Here is a 12,092-nt window from a genome sequence, read left to right as displayed (position 1 = left end):
CTTCCCATTCTTCAAATTGATCAAAATTTTACCTTTTTTTTCACTAGAATTTTTGAAGCATCACCAAATACGATATCGCTACCAATAGATTCATCAAGCTCCATCAATATTGATTTACTTCCACAAATGTGATTGCTTGCACCACTATCAAGATACCATGCACTGTTTTCACATGTTTCCGCACCTTTGCATGCTAGAAGCAATGATGAATTACCACTTTCTTCATCTTTTTCAGCATAATTTGCATTTTCTTCAACTCTATTTCTACATTCCCAAGAATAATGTTAGAATTTATGACAATTATAACATTCAACCAATCTTTTGTCATGCCTCTTGTCATTATTTGATCTTTCTCCATTTGACCTTGAATAATGTTGTCTTCCATGACCTCTTGATGAATTTGATGAGTTTGAATTACTCTCATTAAATTTTCTTTGACTGTAGTTTCCTTGATCTCGATCTCTAAAATCACCATGACCATGCTTGCCTCCACGTCCTCGACCTCTATTGCCTATTTCTAGGCTGTCTTCCTTGTCTTTTAATTTAACTTTGACTGAAAAAAGTTGGTTAGTTGTCTGCTTGTTCTTCTTAAAAAGCTTCTCTTCATGGGCTTGTAAAGAACCTATAAGTTGATCAATGGACATTGTACTCAAATCTTTTGATTCTTCAATAGCTACAACGATGAAATTGAAATTTCCTCTAATGAGCGAAGTATCTTTTCTACTAGTACTTGCTCATCACTTATTGTCTCACCATATCTTTTCATTTAATTTACTACTACTAGCAATCTTGAAGCATAATCTGAAACTGATTCAGACTCCTTCATATGCAGTGATTCATAATTACCTCTCAATTTTTGAAGGCGAACCTTCTTGATTCGATCTACTCCTTTATACCTATTCTCCAAAATTTGCCATGCTTGATGTGCAGTAGTTGCTCCATAAATTTTCTCAAAATTGGAATTACCAATGGCTTGATGAATGATGGTGAGAGCCTTTTGATCTTTTTTCCTTGTATTTTTTAAATCTTCTCGTTAAGCCTGGCACAAAGCCACATCACTTTCTGGTTCTTTATAACTATTATTAACAATGTCTCATACATCTTGTGAACCAAGTAGAACTTTCATGCGAATACACCAACTGCTATAATTTTCTTTTGTAAGTCGTGGTACTTGGAAGTGAACTAAATTGTTGCTTGTCATTTAAATTGCTGTTTGTCATTTGCAAAAACAATTTTTTAGACTCCAAACTTAAGTTCTGATTCCACTTTGTTGGAAGCATGTGATGTATACCCCAAATAAATAATCACCAAATAGAATATTTGAGAGGAAATAAAAACTTATTGGAAGACTTTTTGTATGTATTCAACTCACACTTAGATGATTTAGATTACAACATTGCAATCCTATTTATAGTATTTTCACGAACATAACTCATACTATAATTAAATACAATAATTTAAATCCTATATTTAAACTAATGTGATACTCTTACTAAATTAACTATAACATTTTAACTCTCACATCCATTAATTTCTTAACTCTCATAAATTAATGTACATGTTTAATTTTCAAAACAATGTTGGTATGTTAAATTTACAGGTTCATGAAAATATAGGAAAAGAGATTATGAATCATCATTTGAAGGAGGCAAGTTTAATTTATTTCTAGCTAACTTCAAATTTTGGCTCTTATTACTAAAAAATACAGACCACGTTTTAGATGATTATGAAATAGGTAGAAGAAAGATGGAAGAGATAGATTTGAAATTGAAGGGTTGTTTAATATTTTCACGTAGATTTTGTTCTCGAAAACCCACGCGGCTTTGGTGATGGAATATGTTGATGAGAAAGAAATTTCAAAAGATCATGAGGTAAAATTATCTTATACTCTCTCTCTCTCTCTCTCTTCTAATATACTATAAATTTTTAACTTTGTTCTTTGTGTTAAGGGCTTTAATAACGTTTTCAGTTTTATATTTCCCAACCTCTCTACAACAATATATATTAATCAAAACTTAAAACCAAGCTATCACACACCCCATGCTATTAATTGGTGTGGGATTCCCTAATCCTCATTCTATGCTTTGATCAAACTTATGATATTGGTGTTGAAAAGTTTTTTGACATTTTGAGGAAATTAATTTCGTTTTCATTTTTCTTAATCTCTCGAAAACATCTATTGTGAAGGGTGGTCAACGGAAATAGGGAGAGACCAAAAGATGATGGAGGTTTCATCTTAGGGTTTCAAAACCTCTCTCTACAATTGTAAAGGTTAATATTGCTAGACAAATTAAAAACAACATATTGAGGTTTTACATACGAGATATAAACACAAATTAAATCGCATACCATAATATAAACTTTAAACATGTTTTGAAAGTGATTATCAAAATTCGAATTTTTTTCTAAAATTCATTTATTTTAATAAGAGAAATGCTAGCATGCATATTTCAAGATGTACTCATCTTTGCGGTTCCTTCTCACTACTTACATACAAAGATTTTAAAATATTCAAAATGAAGAAATTATTTTTATCACATAGTAAGTTATGATTGAATAAAGAAAGGTGTAGTCCAGAATGCATGTATTTTTTTGTTAAAATAAAATATGAATTAAAAAAGGGTTATGTACGAGTTTGTAAGGTCAGTAATCCCTCTATACCTGCTTTCTTCTAATTTTCTTTTGAGTTATAAGTTGACTTCAGATGTGTTTCCAATCCTTCATTACTATAGATTTTGTTGATGGAATTGGAGAAGTACGAATTTGTTAAGAAGTTGTTCCGGAAGTTTTGGTGTCACTAAACTTATGAGGAACAAAGGCACCAAAGCACTTTTTGCAGTCAATTTCATAGAACGTGGTCCTACGATTGGTTAATTTTGTTTCTTCATTCAATAATAATTCTTTAGTTTGGTCTTTCAAATCATGCATCCTTTTTTCGGTTCTCATACTTTATTTGTAGCGACAGATCGATGAGAATATGAAAAGAGACATTACTACAAAATCTGTTTTACTTGACAATAGCAATTTTTATATATTTGATGTTTTTTTAATAAAAACGACAAGTATTGACCATTTTAAAGAAAAAACGTCAAATATAGTTTTAAAAAAGCAGAGTCTTTTTGGAATTTTTTGAATAGTTTTATGTTAGCTTTTACTTGACGTTTTTTAACGTCAAATGAATAACGTCAAGTATAGTGGAGATTTCACTTGACTATTTTTTTGCGTCAAGTATATAGTAGAGATTTTATTTGACATTTTTTTCGCGTCAAGTATAGTTAACATTTACTTGATGTAGAAACAACGTCAAATATAGTTAACATTTACTTGACGTGGAAACAATATCAAGTATAGTTAACATTTTTATTTACCACTTTGAAAATATCAATAATAAAAATGGCTGTATAAAAATATAAAAATAAAAACTATTAAAAAAAACATTTTATTTCTCTCCTTTCATTAAATAAATTTATTAAATAATCTCATCTCCCCCTTTCTCTCCATGAAAAACATAACCCTCAACCTCTGGCGTCTACGTGTCCGTGATGGCCCATTGATGATTTGTAACATTCACTACTAGAAAGAGGGACTTTCTTGACGTTTGAAAAAAATCACAAAATGGGTGATTTCGGAGATAAAACGTCAAAAAGTTTTGTGAAAAGTTAGAGGGTAGACCACATTTTTGACATTTTTTACACAACGTTTGTAAAACATCAAGAAATTTAACGGAAACGCAGAGTCCGGATCCAACTTTTCGGAAAAATGCTGTGATGATATTTTTTATTATTAAAAAATCAAAATTAATATTTAAAAAATAATATATATAATATTTTTATTATTAAAAATGCGGAGGTAGCCCTACAGACGTATCCCTTGATGAAAACGAAAATGATGGAACGAAAACGGAAATGGCCAATTTTTGTAGTACTGAGAGATTATAAACCATCGATCACTTCAGCATCCAAGCATCGTTCGTTTCAAAGAGGCAAGTTTATTTTTGCATCAAACTTTGGTTCTCGTTAGCGAGAGATTAGTAAAAAAAAATACGTCAAGTTATTTTAGCTTAAGAAACAGTGGAGATGTACAAAATATAAAATTGAAATTGAGGGTTGTATAATTAATATTTGCAGGTTATTTTAACCCAACCGATTTGGGTATAGTGATGGAATATGCTGCTGGGGGAGAACTCTTCAAACGAATTTACAATTCTAGTCGTTGTACTGAAGATGAGGTCTCTTATCTATCTACTCTTTCTCCCTATCTCTCGTATACATGAAATCAGTCTCTCTAGTTGTATTATTCTTGTCAAGGTTTATTCAAAACTTAATACCTCATAACACAGCCAATTACACACCCCAAATTACTCACCCAAAAGCTAAGCTTCTTCCTAGCATTATCTCGCCCACGAGAGACTGTGGTGGTTATGTTGCAAGTGTTTCTCATAAACTTTCAAGAGAAGAAATTTGTTCTTTTATAAAACTCAAAAACATAGAAGAATATTGTTATCTTGAGGCACACTTTTCTTTCTAAGCTTCAATATTCTTCCATTGATTTGATACTTTTTTCTTGCAAACAAATGAAGGAAATGAACTCTTTATATAGTACTCAATAGACACTTTCTAAAAGACGTAAAATAAATGAAGTATATGCATATATATCATTTATGTACTCGAACAATTACATGTATCTAGAAATGCTTGTATCTTGAAATTAGAAATATATCTAGGATTGTGTTATCCATAATGTATCTAGCTTCTTAATTTTTAACATGCCCCCTTAAGCTAGACTTGCCTTGACTCCGAACTTCTTTTTCATTTCCAAGAATGAGTTCGTCTTTAATGCTTTTGTGAATATGTCCACAACTTTATCTTGAGTCTTGGAATACTTGATATATACTTCTCCATCTTTGATCAATTCTCTATTGAAATGATACTTGATCTTTATGTTTTTGCTTTTTCTATGAAAAACTGGATTCTTCGAAAGTAAAATAGATGATTGATTGTCAAGGAACATGATGATCCCTTTCTCTTGTTGACTCTTCAATTCATGTGGTACCTTTCTTATCCAAAGTGCTTGACAACAAGCTGCAGACAAAGAAACGTATTCAACTTCCATTGTCGACAATGCTACAACATCCTGCTTCTTTGATGCCCATGACTGCTCCCAAACCAATATTAAATACATACCCATGAATACTTTTGAAATAATCAATATTTTCTCCCCAATCACCTTAGCCAACAAGAACATTATCCATATTCTTTTTATAATGGATTCCATGATCAACAACAATCCAAGAATATATCTAAGAACTCTCTTTCTAGCTTTGTAATGACTTCTCTTTGGTGATGCCTAATTTTACTCAATAAACTAACTGAGAACATAAGATCAAATCTAGTTGTAGTTAAATACATTAAACTTCCAACATGACTTCTATAAATGGTGACATCAAAAGCTTCACTAACGTCATGCTTGCTTAACTTTAAACCCAGTTCCATAGAAGTACTAGCACGATAAGCATTCTCCATTTTAAAATTTATCAATAAATCTTTTGCAGATACTTCTTTTGGGAAATTGCAATCTCATTACCACTTTGTTTAACTTCAATACCAAGAAAATAATGAAGTAATCCCATAACCATCAACTCAAATATTTTTTTTTCATGCTCTCTTTGAATTCTTCAATCATCATGTTTTTTTTCGTAAATATTAAATCGTCAACATATAGACAAATTAATTATCAAGAAATTACCATTTTTCGTCTTCTTTAGTGTAGAGATCATGTTCACATGGACATCTTCTCAAACAATCCTTCAAGAAAAAATTGTCAATGTGGCTGTAGCAAGCTCTTGGTGCTTGCTTTAGCCCATACAATAAATCGACACACCTTATTTTCTTCTTTAATCTTGGCATAACCAGGAAGATGCTCAACATGATTTATTTCAGCCTCTAAATACCCATTTAGGAATGCAAACTTTACATCCATTTGGTGTATATTAAGTTGAAGCTCATTTGAAGCTCATTTTTTACTGCAAGGGCTAAAAACAAATGAATAGTCTGCAAGCAAGTTACTATTGAAAAAACATTTTCATAATCCACCCCAAACTTTTGTTTGTAACCTTTTAAGACGAGTCTGACCTTGTATATTTCTTCACTTCTCCATTTTGCTCCAGTTTTATTTATAGATCCATTTGATTCCAAGAGCTTTTTTGTTTCTATTAAATTGACTAACTCTCATATATGTCTCGTTTCTTTTGATTGCATCAATCACTTGATCTGTTGCATCTTTCCATTTTTCATCTTGAATTTCTTCTTCAAACTATATAGGATCAACATATGCAAATAAAGCAAAATCAATATGTTCATCATCTAGTATCCTTTTTTACGTATTATAGATCTCTGGAGTATTTCTTATCTTCCTTGGATTAGTTTCTTCATCACTTGTGGAGTGTGATGAAGAAGGTGAAATTAGATAGTGGTTGAGTCTCTTCAAGTTCCAAGCCTCGAGCATCTTTTTTGCCATCCATGTCAACAAGTAATGAATTCTAGTCTTCATTTGGTGCATCTCATTGCTAGACTTTTGCTTCATCAAACTTGACATCTCGACTATTAATAATTTTCCTACTTATAGGGTTGTATAATTTGTAAGCCTTGGAGTTCTCACTCTACCCAACAAAAATGCATTTGTCTAATTTGTCATCTAGCTTACCTCGTTTCTGATCTGAAATATGAGAGTAAGCAATGCACCCAAACACTCTTATAGGTGACTAACAGTTGGTTTCAATCTGTTTCATGCTTCTTGAGATGTAATACCTTGCACAGTTTTAAGTTAAAGCTCGGTTTGGAAGACAAACAGAACAAGTTACTGCGTCTCCCCAAAGTTGATTGGGAAGCTACTTGGCCTTAAACATACTTCTTGCAAATTCCATTATTATTATTCTTGTTTTCCTCTCTATAACTCCATTTTGTTTAGGAATTCTTCGAACAGTCTTATGAACTTCTTTCCCTTCCTCTATTTGAAGAAGATTGTTTGTCTCTACTCTCTAACTCTGTATTTGTTACGGCTTTGGGTCATCCATTGACTCTACCGCCACGTCCACCTCTTCTTCCACCAAATCGCCCTTTAGGGGAGGATTGCATATGAAAAATTTCTTCCGAAGGAGTAGAATCAAACAACTTCAATCTGAGCTCATAAGATTGAAGGGATCCCATTAAGCTTTTGATGGAGAGATCAGTTGACAATATGTTCATATTTTCTAGTCATGTTTCTAGGGAATTTTTGAACCACCCTTTGATCATTAATTGTTTCTGCTTTTCATCTCATTTGATTAACAATTAAGAGAATACGGTTGAAAAATGCTTCAATAGATACAGCATCTTCCATTCAAATGGTATATATCAAATTCAGTTCAAAGTGTTCGCAATCGAACCAATTTTACTTTTTCTTCTCCTTCATACAAATTATGCAATGGATCCCATGCTGCTTTAGCACTAAAGACTCCTGATATATTCTTTCAAAAATATTTTCATCTATAGCTTGATAGATGAAAAATAATGTCTTCTTATCTTTTTTTCTAGCATCTCTCAAGTCATTGAGTTGTTGTGGTGATGGACCATTCTCACTTTCTGGCTCCAAATATCCTTTGTCAACAATATCACAAAGATCATGAGATCCATAAAGAACCTTCATTTGTTGGCTCCACCGTCTATATTTTTTTCCCTCTAAATGAGGAAGTTAAGGCTGCAACATGTGAGATGACATCTTTTAATCTTCAACTTTGATACCACTTTATTGGAAGCATTGACAAGCCCACTTTAAATCTCACAAACTTTTAAGAGAAGAAACTTGTTTTCTTACAAAACTAAAAAACACGCAATAGAAGAATATTGTTCTCTTGAAACTCATTTTCTTTCTAAGCTTGAATATTCTTTCATTGATTTGATGCTTTTTTCATGCATACAAATTAATGAAGGAAATGAACTCTTTATATAGTACTCAAGAGACACTTCTTAAGAGACACAAAATAGATGAAGTACATGCATATATCCCATTCAAGTACTTGAACAGTTACATGTATCAAAAAATGCATGTATCTTGGTTGGTTCATTTGATAACATCAAGAGAAATAATAGCAAGAGACAATGGTCAGATAATGAATGTTTGATTATATGGTAATTTCAAACCTCACACTACAATGATCTTATTTGTTACAGGCAAGATATTTCTTCCAACAGCTGATTTGTGGACTCCAATATATTCATTCAATGGTAGGATATAATTAAAAACTAAACATTATATGGTTTATTGTTTAAAAATGTTATTATACCATATTTTGTTTGATAATGCAAACAGGGGTATGCAACAAATATGCCATAGAGACTTGAAGCTAGATAATAGATGGAAGCAAAGCACCACGCGTGAAGATCTGTGATTTTGGCTACTCCAAGGTCGCTCTTTGAATATATATACGTATATATGATAATTGTATTTGCTCATTTCAAGTTAACTTGCTCTTGCTTCAAATTTGTTTTGTAGTCATCCATGCTGTATTCAAGGCTAAATGCAATTGTTGATTCTACAACGAATGCAGAACCAATGGATCTAGCAAACAGACAATATAATCGAGAGGTATCTGAGATAATCATACTGCGCAACTACATTATTGCAAAGTGATGTACTTAAATTTCTAAATTTCTTTGGTCCTATTTCAAGATATAATTATATCTGCATTGTCTTCTTCTTTTGGCATGTGTTTTAGTTGTTAGCTACATTTATGGTCACCTAAAGTTATTCTCCGTTATTAAATCGACAAATAAAGATAATAACAAAAAGAAAAAAAATGGTGTAAACAACAGAGGATTGTCGACTTTGGTTCACCAGTAATATGTTAAGCCTAATTCACTTATGAGTATAAGGAGAACGATTTATTATAGAGAGAATAATTAAGATTATGTAAAGATGTTCCAGGGTTACAAATTTTATAAGATGTGAGTCAAAATCGTAAATAACATAATTATAAAAAATTTGAAGACCTATTTATCTTAGGTATATCAGCCTTTTCTCAAGTCCCTTTGTATGTGTTAATGATTGCACTCTTAATTGACGAGCTTTTCTCTAGCCTCTTTGTATTTGTTAACATTTGAACTCTTAATTGTCAGGCTTTTCTTTAGCCCGTTTGTACGTATCAACAAATAACTTTTTGTACCTATATTTTGGACGGAATGCATCATATCCGGAGCATGATGAGGGTGTTTGAGAGGAATAATGGTCTAGTTGAGATATCACAGTGCAACTAATGATCTTACTGATCGAATCTAGCCAAAAAAAAATGAGTGAAGACAAGACATTGCAACACTTCTTTGTCTTACGTTTTTGTATTGTCAATTTGTTCTTCAGTTATACCCGTTGCATTCAACACCAAATACAGCGGTTGGTTCTCCAACATACGCAACACCATAGGTTCTAGTTGAAGGAAAGTATGATGGAAAGGTATTTGTGATGATCAAATTGCAATTACGTTATTGCAAAGTCTACTACTAAATACTTTAAACTTTGTTTCAAGATACAATTAATATGTACATTGTCTTCTCCTGCACATGTTTTTTAGATAGCGGATGTATGGTCATGTGGGGTTACTCTCTATATTATGTTGGTTGGCTCATATTCTTTCAACGATCCGAACGATCATGAAGACGTCCAAAAAACTATTCAGGTACTTCCCAGCTTACTGCATACTACTTATTACAATAAAGTCATCATATCTTTCTCACTTCTCATTGTTCTTCTGCAGCGAATAATGGGTGCAGATTATAAAATACCACATAATATTAAAATATCTGAAGATTGTCGTGAACTACTCTCTCGCATCTTTGTCCGAGCCCTTGAAGGTATACTTTTCTACGACGAACTAATATATTTTTCTCATTTTCTTATTTTTGATTACTAAATACAAAATTATCTTCGTTTTATTTTATACGACATGGTTAAATGACTAAAAATATGACAAATCTTTGTTTGTAGTTAATAGACGTACAATCTCCTTATTTCTTTTCAAATTTTACCTTCATTAAGGTGTTGGGATATACTGCTTCTATTCAATAATGTAAATCTTACGATCTCGACATGATATGACAGAGAATTTTGCTGAAAGAGATTAAAAGTCACCCATGGTTCTTAAAGAAACTGGCATGGGAACTGAATGAAGGAATCCAAGCCCTCTTTTACAGGAGGGACATTCGAACCTTCTCTCATCAAAGTGATGAAGAAATCATGAAGGTCGTGGGAGAGGCGAAAAAGAAACTGCCCTCGTCGTCGACAACCATCGTGGGCTACAAATCAAAAACTGAAGAAGAAAAATAGACCAATTATATAGAAGAAAATGAGGAAGATGAAGAAGATGGAGTCTGAATGAAAGGATGGTAAATGAAATTCATGCCACGTGATGAAATATAGTTGATTATCATTTATATTATTGAGGTCGGTTGGTGTTGTATACAAAAGTATTAAATAATTATGGTTCTCCAACAGTTACAAGCGTAAAATATTATATCAATAGACTTTAAAAATGTGTTCATATACTTGTTGGTTGATGATCTGCAAGTCTATGCTACAAATTACTTCTATATTGTCACTTGTTATTGTGTTATTATATAATTCAATTTAGTTGGACTTATTATTTTTTTTTTTTTTGTTTCCTTAGTTATTTTCTATTCTTCTAATCATTTATGAAAGCAAACAACATAATGGTTGAGGATGTTTTGAATTTATTTTTATGTGATATACTTACTTGTAAGATGACATTTGGTTCACAATTTTGATGAGTTTGAGATTGAGTTAATGCAACAAATTTTAGATTGCATAAAAGTAAACGAAGTGAAAAGTGATATAATCTATGAGGAAGTCCTAGCTTGGGTTCTCACGGAATTTACCTATTCAATATACTCGATCAATGAACTCTTATTGATAGCACTTAAAATGTGTCATATTATCCAGCTTAATTTGGGGTATTTTTAATATTTTGCACGTTTATTCTAGATATTTTAGGTTTTGAGCATATATTGAGTGGACCCGACCGCTAACAAAAATTCTCAAATATTACGAGCTTTACTTGATGTTTTGCTGGCAAACCAAGACAAGAAACTAAAGTGGGAGAAAATAAGGCTTAGCGTCGTGATGTCCACTTGACACTATAAGGTAGTATCTGCCATTTTTCATGCAAGACATAAAGTGTTGCAGCATGACGCTATGAATTGAGGCATTTAGACGCTCCACTTGAGATTTGAGAATAATCTTTTGTGAAGCGCTGCGACGCTCCCTCAATTTTGATGTGAATAGCTTCTACTTTGTTGACATCGTTAAAAAAAACATTATTTTCCTTGGCCTAAATCATGTTAGTTCTCATAAATTTAATGTTACTCTAGCGTTTAAGCATTTTAGGCTTTTGGGCGATTGTGATACAAACTTAGCTAAAATGTGAGAAAAGCATGAAAACACCGCAACAAATTGGGCTTTTAATAGATCTCCAAGATAACCCATTTTAAATTGAGCTATTCAAAAGAAAAAATAAGGAATAAAAAAAGTAATTAAATCAAAACCTGCGTGCGGCCCAAATTTGACCAATTTTTTTCTTTTCGTAGTCTCTTTTCTCTGTGCGCGCGATAGCCAACCAACCCTCACATTGTTCAATTGACTTCTTCATCTCCTCACATTATTCAGTCAATTTCTCATCTCATCTCATCTTTTCATCGGCCAGCCTCTTACGACTTTTGTTCAACCGACGACGACGTCGCTTCCATCTCTGTCTGTCGTCTCTCTGTTCATCGACACGTTGTCTTGCTTCCATTCAATAGTTGTTTTGTTATATTCCCCTTTGACGAGCAAGTGCCTCATACATTTGGTGTTTGTTCATTTCCTTATGATGTTGAATGATCTCTAATGCCTCAAGGCTTGAGAGAACTCCTCAAGCATTTTAATCTAAAGACTCGTCGTGACCTTCTTCTCAATTGGTTAGAGTTCTTTTATGTCTCTCTGACCTCTATTCTGTAAAAACCTCTTCACATCTCTTTCTTTCGTTCTTAACCATGAGTAGGTCAGGACAA

The 12,092-nt window shown here is 32.4% G+C and overlaps 1 long non-coding RNA gene across 4 annotated transcripts; it reads left to right on the top strand.

The window, feature by feature from the left end:
- The first annotated feature begins 4,130 nt into the window (after positions 1 to 4,130).
- LOC103502134 (uncharacterized) lies at positions 4,131 to 10,613 on the top strand. Of its 4 annotated transcripts, none has more exons than XR_001764478.2 (8): positions 4,131 to 4,228; positions 8,208 to 8,261; positions 8,347 to 8,441; positions 8,530 to 8,622; positions 9,391 to 9,483; positions 9,602 to 9,706; positions 9,785 to 9,881; positions 10,129 to 10,613. It is a non-coding gene; the product is annotated as an uncharacterized LOC103502134 (long non-coding RNA). The 4 variants fall into 4 exon arrangements; XR_007822758.1 differs by having other exon boundaries at positions 9,153 to 9,483; XR_007822756.1 differs by having other exon boundaries at positions 8,347 to 8,622.
- Positions 10,614 to 12,092: the final 1,479 nt, after the last annotated feature.

Source organism: Cucumis melo, chromosome 8, assembly GCF_025177605.1.
Source record: "Cucumis melo cultivar AY chromosome 8, USDA_Cmelo_AY_1.0, whole genome shotgun sequence".
Taxonomy (NCBI): Eukaryota; Viridiplantae; Streptophyta; class Magnoliopsida; order Cucurbitales; family Cucurbitaceae; genus Cucumis; species Cucumis melo.
The sequence above is the reverse complement of the archived record's forward strand: the minus strand, read 5'-3'. Positions and strand labels throughout refer to the sequence as shown.